Here is a 16,185-nt window from a genome sequence, read left to right as displayed (position 1 = left end):
CCGAGAGAGGATGAGCTCTGCATGACACAGAGGCAGACCCAAGAAAGGCATCTAGCTGAGGAGGATCATTTATCCTACACAGATACATCATCGTCCCATCATCCCAAGTATTCTTGCAAAACTTATCAGTAAAACAGGCAGTGGAGTATGCCTAAAGGGATCGGTCACACAGCAAATGTGCTCCTCCCCACTGCAATCACAGAGGGACTTCAACCCCTACATCTCAAAACCCCTAATGCTCACAGTAGTAAGCTTTAGGGAAGCGAGGCTTACCTCTGTTTTGTGCAACATTGCTAAGGCCATGCAAAGCCAGTGCGGAGGCAAGATAAAAGGCAGAACTTAAGAATTATCTCCCCTTCAAGAAAACTTTTCATGGCATACCTAGACATTACAGGATGAGAAAAAGGTACCTTCTCTGATGAAATACAGTGAATTTCAGTAAGCCTCATGCATTCTCCCTGCAGTTTTCAAAGTCTCATTCCCACAGGTATGAATGAGTGACTCGCATCAGAAATCAAAATATTTTGCAATTAATGTCACCTGCAATAGCATAACACTGATGTGGGAGGCTGTCCTGGAGCACTCCCAGCCTGGTCTGTTTAAGTGTGCTACTTCAAGTGACTACGACTTTACTGCCACGCGTATCTAAAGAGTAGCAGAAGCCTCGCAGATGAGTACTTAATCTGAAAAGGCTGCTATCAAGGTTAGTTCACTTTTGCATACTCAACAGTTGAACCATTTCACCGCCACAGTAATTCCTCAGCAATTTTCACTCTCTCCAGCACCCCCTCCTATACCCATCACAGCTTTGCTTACATTAAATCTATAACTCTACCAAGCCTGAGTGGTGACATATGTTGTCATTTCCTTCCTGCCACTAATAAATACACCACACAATCCCCACTGACCTGGAAGCCACCTCCCACTGCTCCTAAGAGTAAAGGGGGGCTCATACGGCCAAGGGCCAGCAACTGGGGAGACTGGGATTCAGGGGTAGCTACTGGGCAGATGGAGTGTCTGAGCCCAGCTGCTGGCGGGATCCACCTTGTACAAATATGCATATGTATATACACACATATTCCCACCAGCAGACCTCTATCCTGCTCAGCCAGAGAGGGAAGCAGGATACAGCTGCTGGTGTTGTCTGTGTTTGTGCAAGCGCTCTGTCTGTCTGTGATCTCTGCAACCGGCCATGTACATGTGTATATACATGGTGTGTATATGTGCTCTGTGTGCATGTGCTGACTGCAAATATGTTTTCAGCCTCACGACTGCTTGGACCTGGGAGCATGGAGCTGCAGCAGCCTCAACCCTCTCAGGCTGCCAGATTCAACCTGGTATTTTCCCCTAACTTAAGCCAGACTGGACCGATGAAGTGCTCCAGAGCTCCCTGTGCAGCAGACTTGTGGATCAGCCATCACAGAGCACATTTTCTCTGTTACAGCAGCAAAGCTCTGAGACAAGGGTTGCAGCGTCTTCCTCTACGTAAGTTTTAGGGGAACACTGGACAGACATCAGCAGTCACTGTAAAATCAACAAGTTGAAAACTTGAGGTCCCTTCTATCCTTACATCTCCGATTTCAAATACCCAGAGCCCTGGTAGATGCTGTACTAAGGGTGCTGGTACATGTTGTAGCCTGCGCTACCATATCTTACTCTCATATTGTTTGATCATAGCAAGACGCATCTGCCTGGAGCAGAGAAAGCAGAAGCTGAACAGTGTGGCTTTTGTTACTGTTGTTTTTTAGAAGGGAAGAACTGCACCGATGCTCCAATTTAACAGCCTGTTCAAAGGCATAAATATCCTTTGTTCTGCAGGAAACCACTTATGCACTTTAACCTCTGTATGCGCTGAAGTACCTTGGGGAAGCAGACCCAACAACAGGCTCACTAATTTTAACTGAAGGCAGAACTTGAAGAAAAAGGATAAACAGAAATGGAGGCAAAGGAAATAATTGTTCGAATGCTAACATGCTGGAGCGGGAGTCTGCATTTTTGCTCTGCCTTTGCTGCAACCTAGAGATAAAAGTAAAGCCCTTCTGCAAGGCTGAGACAGTCAAGAAGGCAACTCCCAACACTCTGTCCCTCTGTTTCTTCTCCTTAAAAGCATTGACTGAACATAAAATGACATTGACAGAGGAATTTTCCTGAAAACATGCCAAGACCATTTACAGTCTCCATACTTCAGAGGAAAACAACTGCACCTAGAAGTTGTAGAGCAACCCCATTTTTCCTTGAGAGCTGTTTGTTATGGTCCTAAATATCAACCCTCCCCAGTGCCTCTCCATCTCTCCACCCATCTCTCTGGCTATCGCAACCCAAGTCACAGTCTCCTGGCAGGCACGCAGGCTCTGGTAGGTGAGTTATACCTTCAAGGCACCAACTCTCGCAGAGGTCTGCCAGCAGAAAACAGCCTCTCATCCTGACTGGCACCACTGTACCTTGGAAACCGCCAGAGCGGGCTTTTCTTCTTAATTTTTAAATGCCATTTGAACAATACACCTGCACCGGCTTAAATTTACACGCAGGCTTATTTGCCTGGCTTTTCTGATTAAATTTTGGTTTTCCAGCTGGCTGCCAAAGCTGAAGTTGATATAGTTATGTTGAGATACGGCCAGATGCTGTGTTACAGCTGCCAAACAAGCACCTCTACTATATGCAGTGATGGTTAATAATAAATGGCTGCACTTGTAACAGATAGACTGTCTCCAGCATTAGTACCTAAGCAGAAAGGAAAACAGTTATTAAAACATACTTCTGCGACTTAACTCTACTAACTCCAGAGTCTGCAGCAGTCCTGACTGCCATCACAGAAAGGCTTCTCTCCACAGCCTGCAACTCCACACCTGCAGCAAAAACATCTCACAAAACTAATATAAAACCGTGAGAGGTACTGGAAGAATCTGCAAATCTGTTTTTAATACATGACATATTCCACCCTGTGGAGGACTGAATCAGAAGTGCTGCGAGGTACATGCACGGGTAGGAAAGATAATTTTGTCCCGTTGCCCTTCTCTGTCTGCAGTCACCCTTTGTGGTTCAGATTTGGTTGCTAGTCTGAAGAGGAAAAACCAAGACAAATAAAACTTCTGAGATGGAGTCCCAGGGATGTGCAGAAAAGCTAAGCCCTCAGTCTGGCTCATTTGTTTGAAACTCTACCCTGAGATAACCTGTATTGTTTCATTTTGGGGGGGGAAATGGTGATTTGTGCACTTTGTTCCTTTGTGGGTTTTCAGAGAACAGGTTGAAAACTAAAGGAGTTCTTGGCCTGGCTACAGCTCAGGCCTTCACCTCCTTGGGAGCCTGCACCAAACCACTGCTACTTCAGTTAAGGGGTCGAGTGCGTCCTTCACAACCACCACCCTACTTACAGAATCATATGTTCTAATGTTAAGTTTCCAGGAACTACTCTGGAATGAATTACAGAGAGTCTTGTGAAACTTCTGGTGGGTAAATAAACAATTCCACGTAACTGCAGCCTCATCACAGCTATTCTTTAAACCAAAAGGCTGCTTGAATGTGGCTAATTAGTACATGACTAAAGCAGAGAGAACCACAAACAGTCCTAAAAATTTCTTCCAGGCTTTAATGTGCTATAACAATTTTTGGAAGTGAATTTGTCTACGGTGGTAGAAGGAGAGAGGAGTGTTTTAACAAACGACTGTCAGTTACTTTGGAGTGAAGTCCAATTTTAGATGAGCACGCAGGAGAATGAGCAGTGGTACGGAACTATCAGCAATTCACAGATCCTAATTTTCCCTGGGATCAAACAATATTATCGCTACACTACCAGTCTGTGCCTGAACACAGGCTGGAGAAAATAACCCTGAGTAAAGCTAAAAACGGTACTAGCTCAAAGAAAAAAAGGCACAAAACACATCCTCCACCACTATTTGGACTTAATACCCACGTAAACACTAAAGCTATCACATAGTTGAACTCTGCGAGGTCCCTGTGGATTTGTGGTCAACCATGTCCCCTACATGGTTCCCCACAGAACAATAAAGCCACCAGAGTAAAACCTCCACACGGCTAAGCAGCTGAACACTAATAACTGAGACTCTGCTTAAACACCTATTTCTTACAAAGATATTGCTGTTTTGTGGTGACTCTTACACTTTTTAAAATTGAGAGCTTTTCAAGTTCCATTAAAACATCCAACCACACCTGCATTTTTGGGGAAACTTTACTAGAAGCTAATCACAAGAGGTGTAGCTGACAGGCCAGAGATCTGAGACATGCCAAATAACCTCAGCACTTCCCTTCCCTCCCTGTGCTGCTCATTTTGTTTTTGCTGTGTCACCTACGAAAAGAAGATGCTTCTCCATCTCACTTGATAGTTTTACGAATGCTTTGCAGGTAAAATCCAATGCCAGGAGCGGCCTCCAAGCCTTTGCTTTAATACAAATGAAAGTGACGATGGACAATTACAGAAAAATGTTCTGAAATATTTTCTCAGTTACTACACCTGCCCCTGAATTTCCCTGCCCATCACTGCAGTCCTTTCCATAAGCCTTTTTTTCTTCAGAGTGCCTAGCGAATGCAGAGCTGGGCTAGGCAGAAGCAGGGAAGCTGCGTTTCCAGGCTGTATTCCTACTTTCTTCCAGAAGTTTACTGGGTGACCTACAGCAAGCCAATCACATCCCCTTTCCCTGTCATTCCTCCCAATTCAAGAGTAGGGGAAACCTCTCTCCTATGTAAAGCACTCTCAGACCTACTGATGATAAGTGCAATGTAAGAAATAGGTATTATTACAGCCTCTCTTCTTTGCTGTAGGAAATCCCACACAGATCAGACATCTAGAAAAGGTGGCTACAATTAAGGTTTGTATTGAAATACGTATATTAAACAATGCCATCTAATGCATGACACAAAAAATTGTTTTTTTCTTTCCTTTCTCTTGCTGTTAAAGTCATCTGAAACCCGAACCCTCCAAGGAATTACATGCATGCTTCGCTTTAATCACGAGTAATTCCATTTATATCAATGAGAATACTCCTACAAGCACATAAAGAAATAAGAGCTTTTGCTGTTTACTGCAATATTAGGCACAAGAACAAAACACATATCCAGCCACAAGTATGTCTTTTAATATCTTTATGGACTCAATCCAATAGATGATACCTATCTTCCGGTCCGCTAAAGGTCACTGCATCCCAGATCTGTAACAGGCTGACCTATTTTGAGAATTCGCCAAACAAAAAAAGCACTCCCGCTACATGCCGCAGTCACCATAAAGATACTGCTTGGCTGATGAAATCCTCTGCCTCCATCATTAGCGTAATGGCAACTCATAACACCAGAAGCCTGCCACATACTCTCTTCAGAGTAAATAATATATACATAAATTGTAGCTGGTCAGACATTGGGCATCACAACACTCAAGAATCACGCAGGCCAGCCACTGGCCTGCTCTCTCAGGAAGAGTTAGTCTGCAATTCACTGTGATTTAGCAGTCAAGTAGTCCTGATATGCTACTTATCTGCTACAATTGTCCCAAGAAACTGAAAACACCTTTACCAAAACCTCAGCCACTAGCGGGGACATTTGGTATCCTACTTAAACCCTACTGATAAGAAAGTTAATTTAAAAAAAAAAAAAATTAAAGGTAACAGGAATGCTGTAAAAGCTTCTTTCCCACAGTACTTCAACTGCACATTAGATCCCATGCAAAATTTTAGGGAGAACAATGCTTTCTTTGTTTGAAAGCATTGCAAAACATTGCAAAAGCAAACACCACATCTCCCCTTCTGATTCCTAGGAAGGATCCCCATCAAACCCTACAAGCAGAGAGGCAGTTTTATATGCCAAGAAGATGGCTAAATTACCCACTAATTTTGATTTGCCTGTACAGTCAGACAGCTCTGAGCATGCCTAAACCTGACTGAACCTCCCAGTGTGCCAGCCTGCGTGGCACACTCAGGCTCACGCTCAGGGTTGACAAACAAGCAAAAGAATGACCTACAAAATGGTTCCTACTTACAACTGTCTGCCTCTTTACAGATCTGCCATCACCAGATTTAGCATTCCAAAAAGTCTCTAAAAAGACCTAAAAACAGCCATCGAGTTGGGTCCAACTGCAAGCAAAGCACAAGGTCCTACTTGGCTCAAGCCACTCCAACAACTACTAATATTAAAAACACGCCTACAGAGAAATTAATATGTATTGCAACTCCCAGATCAGGTATTCCCATCTTGCACATGGATGTGTAATGAATAAAAAACTCATTAAAAATGATAACCTGACTTGATGGTTGGGTCTGTGCAGTAACATTAGCCAGAGAAGGATACAGGATGGATTGTGCCAGTGTATTAGGGCTACTGAAGGTTCTACATACTTTATTAAATCTCATTGATTTGGGACCAGTGAAGCTGCTGGCTCATGACCCCCACAAAAATCTCTGTAAAAAATAGCTATAATTGGTGAATAGGCTTTAAAAAATCTTTTACTCCTCATAATCTACCTTCAAAGATGCAGAGCTTGAAGGTTTTAGTGATGCTGAATGCCTGCTCAGAGGAGTATTTTAGATACACAACCTATTCAGAACCAGCATGGCCATGTAATCGGGACAAAACAACTGAGTACCTCTCTCTTGATTTCCTCTGCCAAATGGATCTACTTAACGGGGACCAGAATTTTATTTGCAACTGTGGCTGAACAAATGGATAATATCCCATCAAAGGCAGGACCGGCACAACCGCCTAACTTTGCAACGACTGAATTAGCTACTGCAAAGGCTCAGGATCAGACAATACTCAGTCCACTGGGTTTTTTCTGCAAGATGAGAGCGCCGTCCCCTCCTCAAGTTCATGCCTTTAACTGCACCACCCCTTTAAGTGACAAAAGAGGTCACTGAGTTCTGAAAAGAAAAGAGTCACTGTACTGAACTACCACAATCCTATGTTAACAACGGTAACATTAAAGATATTTTAAAATGTAACAGCAACCCTGCTCACTACTTTAGCTGTATTACTTACAACTTTTTAAAACCTGAGTCTAAATCCCTTCTTTCCTCCTTCCTTTCTGCTAGCATAACACAGCAAACCATTTTGAAGTTCTGGGAAAGAAACTCACTGTATGAGATTAATCTTTATTATTTCAGTCATTCACATTTGAGGCGTCACTGTGGCCTCTCCACAAACTGGGTTTCAGACAAATCATTTCTTTTTTTAGCATTAGAAATGGAAAACACAGGGCATCCTACATTAGTGTCATAAACACAAACACTACACATGGATATTTGTAAGTTGTCACTGTTTTATAGATGCCTGCTTTAGCTATCAGACAATAAATCTCTGTTCTTCCCTCTCATGGTCAGACTCGTGTAGATAAAGGCAACAGTGGAGCCTCAGCAGCTCAGAATACATAACTGACACTGTCTGCAATGATCTGTCCTCCACTTGGATCCATTGGCTTTGGTTAGAATTAAATTGAGTCAGAGAAAGAGCTTAACAGCATGGCCAAACAATGGCTTGTGAGCCAGACTTACAGGTCACAAGCCATTTGTCTCCACTGCTTTCAGGCTGGTTGGTTTTTTCTCCTGACCACATGTATTTTAGTTCTGCCGTCTGGAATAGGGAAGTTTATTCCAGATATAGGCATATAAGCAAAAATAAGGTGATGTAGGAGCTGGAAATTAAAGATAATAATAATGAGCACACTGTAAAGGAATGTACTTTGAACTTCCTTTTGTTAGAATGACAGAATGGTTTGGGTTGGAAGGGACCTTTAAAGATCACCTGGTCCAACCCCTCTGCCACGGGTGTGATGTTTCTCTTTTCCAGGCACTGGGACTTTGCCTGATTGCCATGACTTTTCAAATATGACGGAGAGTGACTTGGCAACTGCATCAGTTCCCCCTGCTCGTAATGATTCTCTTGATGAAAAAGGCCATCTCTGTCAGGATGGCAGTATGAGATCCCAAAGGCAAAAGATGAAGAGTTGAAGCCTCAATTAGTAGTCATTTAACCAAAAGAAATTTAATCTCCAGGGTTATCAGCACCTTCATGCTTCCTTAGGAGCTGGTAACTTAGCAGCATCTAGGATAGGAGGACTTCCCCTCCCATGTTTTAAAAGCAGGAACATTGTGTTTCTGATATTAGAGGACAATTGATGCTGGGAAGGTACTGGTCAATTGACTGGGATGGTGGTAAGCTGCAGTGGATCAGCAGTTTATCTGAAAGGTGCTCCCTCAACCTGAGTCCATGAACATAAGAAAACTGCTGACCTTTCATTTGGAAAAAAAGAAAAAAAAAATCATGCATTTGCCTGGTGCAAAATTAGGCCTTCTTCAGAGACAGAAAGGAATAAAGACTGTGTTCGGAGCAGACACAGAATTACATTGTCACATTCCCTGCTCAGGGGGCAGGAGGAAAAAGGATGCGAAACTCTTCTCCTCCCTTCCCTAATAGAGGGCCAGCTGCCATCAAGCCACTTTAAGCCCTGTTTATATTATCATATAATATGAATATTTTATGGTTCTTTTGCTGTTTTTTCATTGTGTCTATGTTGCAAATATTACTAGATCAGGACGGTTGTCACCAGGACCTATGCAGGGTCAGAAAAACCTGCCAGAATACTTTTATTTTTAAGCAGTAAGCAGAGTCAGGCAAACGACCTGCTTATTTTGAAAAGATTTATTCAACAGCCCTTAGTCTTAAGGCCTCATTACAAATGCCAGGCATAAGAGAACGAGAGAGTATGTGTTACCTTTGAAAATACGGGGCTAAATGCAAGGATAGCTATTCCCCTTTGCTACGCAAGTAAGTAAATGTAAAATAGATTTCAAACAAATCAAACTTTTGCTCAGCTGTAGCCATTTGAGAAGATTACAAAGTCCAAATGAAAAACATGTTGTCTAGAGCAACTATGTCCAGCAGCCGCTGGTACCGGTTATCCGGACTTCTGGATGATGAACCTAAGACACCTCAGGGCTGTTTTTAAGCGATACTGCACTCCAGGTTACTCAGACCACAAATTCAAGTACTCCATACTTATGAAAAGACCAGGCCTATTCTGTCTTACACTGGACACCAAGAACAAAAGCGGATGAAGCCCATGGTCACCTCCAATGCCAGAAGTGTACTATCCCAGTTTATAGCCTCATCACTTTACCAGTGAATTGTAACCAGCACAGAGTCCATCTTTATCCTTTCCTGCGAGTTCCTCAGATTTTTGCTGCTAGAGTATCATATCTTCAGAAGAAGACAGAAGTCAGGAGTTAATTTGCCTTCTCCATCCCAATTTTATGAATCTGATTTAATGGGGACAAAAAAATCTCAGCCCTTCTTATCTGTGTCCAGTTCTGGGCTCCCTGGCTCAAGAAGGACAGGGAACTGCTGGAGACGGTGCAGCAAAGGGCTACCAAGATGGTTAGGAGACTCAAACACCTTTCTTATGAAGAAAGGCTGAGGGATTTGGGTCTTTTTAGTGTGGAAAAAAGACGACTGAGGGGGGATCTTATCAATGCTTATAAATACTTAAAGGGTGGGTGTCAGGAGGATGGGGCCAGGCTCTTTTCAGTGGTGCCTGGCAATAGGACAAGAGGTAACGGGCACAAACTTGGGCATAGGAAGTTCCATCTAAACATGAGGAGGAACTTCTTTACTTTGAGGGTGGCAGAGCACTGGAACAGGCTGCCCAGAGAGCTGGTGGAGTCTACCACTCTGGAGACATTCAAAACCCGCCTGGACACGTTCTTGTGCAACCTGCTCTAGGTGACCCTGCTCTGGCAGGGGGGTTGGACTAGATGATCTCCAGAGGGCCCTTCCAACCCTATGATTCTATCTGTCACCAAGACTAAACCTAGAGAGATCTATACAAACGCACTGATCTCACTTCCAGCTGCACACAATTGTGCTATGCCTGAGAAAAATTAGCAAATTACTCCAAGACAAGTATGAGCAAGCCACTGCGGTCTCTAAATTCATCACCAAATAACAGACTAACCAGACTTCTCTTGCTAATCTGTGTCAGAACCTGCAAAAGACAGTAAATACTGACTAAAGACTGCTCCCTAGCAACAGAAAGGTTCACAAAGCTTTATAGCTTCTAACATAGCTAAAAAACATCCATGGCATTTTAGCTAAAATGACTGTGGCCTCAACTTTTCCCCTCACATCCTGTACTACTTCTTTCTCTTACTTAGGGATTATTTAATAATTTCATATTCTTTCTGGCAGCTTTCCTCTCCTCTCATTCACAAGCAAAGGTAATGACAAGACAATAATGATCCCTTTCTGCCTACACATTTCACTAAGAGGGAAAGCTAATAAACACAATAACATTACTTGAGCCAGAAGAACAGCTTGTTTTATTAGCCAGTGTAGTGCAGCCTTTAATTTATCATTTAGGATAGTTACGATAATATAACAGGAATGCTAGTTTCCCCAAACAGGGTCTTTCTAACTGGTTTATAATGCTATACTGAGGAGAAGGGGGAGAAAAAAGGAGAAACTCCTTTTATGCTAACTATTGAACTCATGTTGTTTAAGTGGTGGATTGCACTCACCTGGAATAACAGGATTAGCAAATGCATTTCATTATCTTTCCCAGTCAAGGTGTGTTTTTTGCAATGCTTTCTAATTAGCACAGCAGAGCTTTGTCTGGGTTGCAAACATTAGTCTAGGGAATGCTTAAGTTCAGTTAAACAAAAAGCCAAAGCTCTTTTTGTTTAGTAGAGAAGAAACAGGTCAAATGTAGATTTATATTTTTATTATAAACCATGACATGCGCCTATTTTATAAAGTTTCAAGATGTAAGCCCAACAGTTTGGCCGTACATGTGTAAGAACACTTCCCACGGTTCAAGGCTAACTCCAGAGGAGAGGGACAGCCCCTCAGCAAACTTTGTTCTACAAAGTTACAACAGGGCATGTATACACTCATTGTTTGGTTTTTGGTTTTTTTTTTTTTTTACTACAGGATTAAGCTGCTAAATGCCTTGGCTTTCAGACTGTTTTTCTTCCCTAAGCCCCATTCCCTCCCCTCTCAGTGAAGTGACATTTTTTATGCCTTGCTTAAAAAAAGTGAAGTACCAGCATAATGTACATTCTTTTACTACACTGAGCGCTACCTGCAAGCTTCAGAAAGATCTATGGTTGCCTGAAAATTAGACGTGAACGAGTTAGTTATCCCCGGTCCTGCATATGTTGATGTTGCTGTACCACTGCGTCAAACACAGGAGCTCCTTTTTCCTGGGGAGTTATTCTCCCACTGCAAACACTGCTTTATCACATCTATCCAAGCTCTTTTTGTTAGTTTCTCCACTTCTTTCCAGTTTTGGTTTATCTCCTGTTGCCTGACTGGTGCTTACCAACAAAGGATGGCAGCACAGACAGAGCTCCAGTGGACCACACCAGTGTAATGGAAAACACCCACTGAAGCTTCCTACAACAAATCTGCACAACGTAGAGTGCAATATCCTCTCTACACGCCGTATGAAACTGAGGTGACTTCAGAGTCATCATAAAATAGCAAAATGCCAATGCGCGTTCCACTCCTACATCTTACTGAAGTCCTGACACTCTAGTGCAAGACGGAAAGTGATTCTAGTTCTAATTCGAAAATTGGTCAGTTAATTTACCCATTCACCTTCACTTGTTTTGACAAGGTGGTTCATTTTTAGTGCAGTGATCAGTGGCCCTTTTCTCATCTGCTGAGCTTAGTTTATGAAGTCTGCGGATATAGCATCCGTTTGTCATTAAAAAAAAAAGTTTGGCCCTTTGACATCTAAAAATGAAGTCTCTCAGAGCTGAATGTGGTGGTCTTTTAGCGTTGGGGGGGGGGATAAGGAGTGGGTGTTGAAACATCCAGTTAGAGCTACAATTTGGAAAAGGAAAACAATGAGGACACTAAAAATAAGAAGTTGAAAACTACAAAGATTGAGTCTCCTTTTTAGCTACACAAAATAAGGATTACCATTCCTTTAAGGACAATGCAAACCATATTTCATTGACTTCAACTCTAGCTGATCACAAACAGTAACTCAATTCACTGTCTGAAGAAACTGTGAGCTTGGTATTAGAAAAAAAGTTTGCTGACCATGTGCATGTAAACTCAGGAGGACAAGTCCAGAATCATCAGCCTTCCAGTATAAGGGAAGTTCCCGGATCCAATAGTAAGAATCATGTCAATCATTAATATTTTACTATCAATTATTGAATATCTAAGTTGCATGCACTGCTTGTAACAAGAGTTTTCAGTAAGACTTTAACTAAGGATTTCTTATATGTGCTGAAAATAATATAAAATATTTACCTATTGCTCTTTATTTTGTGAACATTTGTGAAGATTAAACTTCAAATTGGATTAATATTACTGAAACAGATTTGTCTTTATTTTCCCATTTATCGACACATATGACAGAAAGACGCTCAAACACTAAGTTATTGATTTTTGGCACACTGTGTTCACATCTGTAATGGGAGAATAAACAGCTGAATGACTATCCTAATTCCTGGAAAATTAATTTGGCAAACCAATGCAAGGAGTTTGATAAAAATTATTTCACACAAAATCAGTTAAATAAACTGTTGCCGTAATTAACACTAGCTCGGTTTTTTTGAACAAGCTCCAACACAAAAGTTCAGCACGATGCCAGGAGAGTTATATAAAGGCTGAGCCTGTCTTTTCTCTGTGTGTAGACTGAGCCTTGATGCATGTTTTTTTTAAGATAGTTAGAGATTGTGTGCTCTAGTGACTAAAGCATAAAGTAATTATTAATAAAGTGTCAGTGTGTTTTACACGTGGATTCTGTACCATATCTGAGAACATAAGCATCACCTTTCTCCCACCAAAGGCTGTCTGGAATATAGCCCCATCACGTCCCTTTACAAAAGGGAAATATTCTCATCTCCACTTTTCCCATGGGTAAACTGAGGTACAGCAAAGGTAATGGTCTGCTGTTTCAGAAGGGGGTGTCAAACACCTGCAGTAAACATGGATTTTAACAGGCTTTGGAGGAAACTCAGCACTTCTAAAAACAAGCCCAGAAGACACTTTGGAGGAAAGGTTTTAAATGACCCTTCACACTGGCACCAGGCAGTGCTCTGGCCACCCAGTGATGCTACTTGGTTACTTCCACATCATTTGCAAGCGAAATGCTCTGCTTCACTGCACCTTGGACATTCTTCCAAACAAAGGGCTTCTCTCTTTTTGTTCTTCTCGCTGTTCCCCCCGCCCTCCCCAAGGGCTGGCCTGTCCCCTCTAGTGTGGTGGGCGCCCCTGGAGCGGCTAGGACAACGTGACTTGCAGGACAACCGAGGGGAAAACGCTGGTGGCAAGAAACCTTGGGAAGGGTGGAGGGGGGGAGTCAGGAGACGAAAGCGGTGCTTCCAAATCCTAATTACAGCTAGCGGGGATTAAGTAATAGTCACTAACCTCTTCGGCTCACAGAGGAGAAACGTGATCCTGTTTTAATTCTCCTCCGCTCCCTGCAGCTCCTTCTTATACAACCGGCTGCAGCTCCGGCATATCAATGCACCGCTCGCCCCGCTGCTATCGCTGCAGCAACACCCCCTTGGCCAGGAATCCAATAAGGACACTATAGGGGCGGGCTATAGCCAGGAGCAGCTGCAGCAGCAGGAACAGGCACTGAGGTGGGAGCTTGCGCCTAGAAAACACCAAGCACATGGCTAGCAAGGGGCTGACACCTCCCTGGGAGCTGTGCAAGACCCCGGTGAAGCCCACGCAGGGGTTACCCCAGCCAGGGACTCGCCAGAGCCCAGCCGTGCAATGGCTTGCAGACACTGGTACATCAGCGGGGCTCGCGTCCGCCCAGCCGCGTCCATAGGGTTTACGCTGCAGGCTGAGTCCCTGCTCAGGAAATCGGGAGTTTCAGCAGTGCCACGCGGAAAAGAAATCATTCTGTGCCGGGCTTCCCCCAAGTAGGCGGTATGCAGAAAGCAGCCACTAGCAAAGCTCAGGCCAGGCGTTACACAAGCTCTTACTCAAGACTGTTTGTCTCCCTTCCTACAGGGATTGCTTCCCAGCCCACAACATGCTGTGCTTAAGCACTAGCTTTTCCTTGGAGAGCCACTTTTTACCCAGATCTTACTCCCAGCCTCTTTACTCGCCATTTCTTATCTACATGGAACAGGACTTCCAGCTGCTTCACACAGGGCTTGGAAGATAAAAGCCTGGGAGGGTGCAGCTATTTTCCTGCAGGCCAGTAGTTCCTGCAATAAGCAGGGTATGAAAATAAGGATGAACTGAGTTCCATCCATGCTGATGTTGGGCATTTACAGTCTATGATAGAATCTAAACCTGTGTCATATTGGGACTACAGGTACAAAGGATCAAATTCATCAAATTCTATATTCATGCACCTCAGGCATAAAGTAGAAATAACTGGACAAATCAGTAACTAATTTTTTGCACTCGAGTGTGTTCAGTTCAACCTATTTCTGGCAAATCTTGGGGCATGCTATGCGTACATAGTAATACCATAAGTAGTCTGTCTTCTTCCTATAAAACTTTAAAATTCAAGGCAGCTCTAAATTCCTTAAATTCTTTTTCCAAAATTCTGCAGGTTGGAATTGTAAGAGTGATACACTCTTCTTTCCGTCTTTTCCCACTCATTTCTTCTTACCAGTTAACTTCCTCACCAGCAAGACTTCAGAAACTCACTTGGCCTACTCCCAGATATGTTTGCTTTTCAGGAGTCACGTTTTCTGAGCCAGTTACAGAATTTTAACTCTCGCAAAACTTCCGTGGTCTAACTTAACTTCATCTGAACATGGGTTTATGCTGACATTACTATGCTGGATGTTTCAAATATGTCACAGGATGTTTCAAAATTCATTCCTTCCCCTCTCCAATACATTGTAGTTACCACAAGGCTAAGGCACAGATCTATGTATCAGCAGTTCTAATTAAAGTAGTTACACAACTGCAATAAGGAGGAGCTTCAGAGAGTAACTGAAGAATTACATACAAGACTAATGAGCAGGAAGTTTAAAGTCCATCAAAGCATGAATGAAGGTCTGCAACATATGTGTGGTATTGCATAAAGGAGGATTGGCAGGCCAGGAGATACGGCACTTAAAGATATACATCATGAGTTCAACATATGGGACTGCTAATGAGTAGCATGTGACTGTATGCTTAGCATAAAGTAATGAATCAATTAGCACATGATAGGAAATCATAACGAATAGCAGAACATGTGAAAGAATGCATATGGGAGTGATTAGAGGCAGATGTAACTCAGAGCCTTTGGATTCAGTTACAGGGCTCGCATTTGTTCAGCCACGTGTTCTACAGGATGCGGGACCTGTCTGATCTCATAATTAACCTTGTAAAAAAATAAAATAAAAAACTACTTTCCAGATGGATCATCTCCCAAAACCAGGTGGGAATGGCAACACGCAGGCAAACAGGAGGGCACAACTGCCTCTGTGGAGTTAAGTTACCTTAAACCAGTCAGCTAACTACTTGCTGTTTGATCCCTGTATATAGCCTCAAGCTCACTCTGCCATAGGTTTATTTATTCAGATGGCTAGATAACAAACCCAACATTTAACTGAACTACAGATCTGGTCAAGATTGGGGCGGGGGGCAAGGGGGAAGCAGTTTCTCCAGGGGTGGAATGAGACATGAGCTCTGGAGGAGCTCTTTGTGACCATGAGATGAGCAGCTGGCATGGCAAGAGAAGCTTAGGGTCCCCAGGGTGGTGACAGCAGGCAGGGGGAAATGCCAACCCTGGAAGAAGCAGCAGCAAATAACCCACAGTGTGGACATAGCTCTACTGGTGTACTGATGTCTTACATAGTCTTTTTCTCTTTCCATATGGAAATAGCAGAGAAAGTATCTATTAATAATGAGTACCTTTCAATACCAATAAAAAGCAATAAAACCAATACCAATAAATTGGATGCATATTGTATAGCTTTCATCATTGCAAAATTACAAGGGGTAAGTACCCCTGCAGGGGTAGCCAGGCCAACACAGGCATAGCTGGGAACCATAGACAAGCTTTTGGCACAAAATCCCTCTTCAGGTCTGGAAGGTATGAAATAGATTTTTCAGGGAGTTATTAGATATGGAGGAGTCAGACCACCCCGCAGGTAAAGATAACCGATTCCCACAAAGGAGGGATGTTAGTGGAAAGGCAGGAGGGGACAGAGAGATGTTAAAAAACCTGCAGCTCTGCATACAAACCAGCCTCTTAATAGGGCTTCTTAG

The 16,185-nt window shown here is 43.0% G+C and overlaps 1 protein-coding gene across 1 annotated transcript in view; it reads right to left on the bottom strand.

Moving 5' to 3' along the window:
* The window catches only part of BLVRA (biliverdin reductase A), a 34,855-nt gene extending 21,345 nt beyond the window's left edge, over window positions 1-13,510 (bottom strand). The window contains exon 1 of the mRNA XM_074575631.1: window positions 13,381-13,510. The gene's annotated coding sequence lies outside the window, so the exon portion shown is untranslated. The remainder of the gene's footprint in view (window positions 1-13,380) is intronic.
* Window positions 13,511-16,185: the final 2,675 nt, after the last annotated feature.

Source organism: Larus michahellis, chromosome 2, assembly GCF_964199755.1.
Source record: "Larus michahellis chromosome 2, bLarMic1.1, whole genome shotgun sequence".
Classification (NCBI taxonomy): domain Eukaryota; kingdom Metazoa; phylum Chordata; class Aves; order Charadriiformes; family Laridae; genus Larus; species Larus michahellis.
This window is presented reverse-complemented; position numbering and strand designations above follow the sequence as displayed.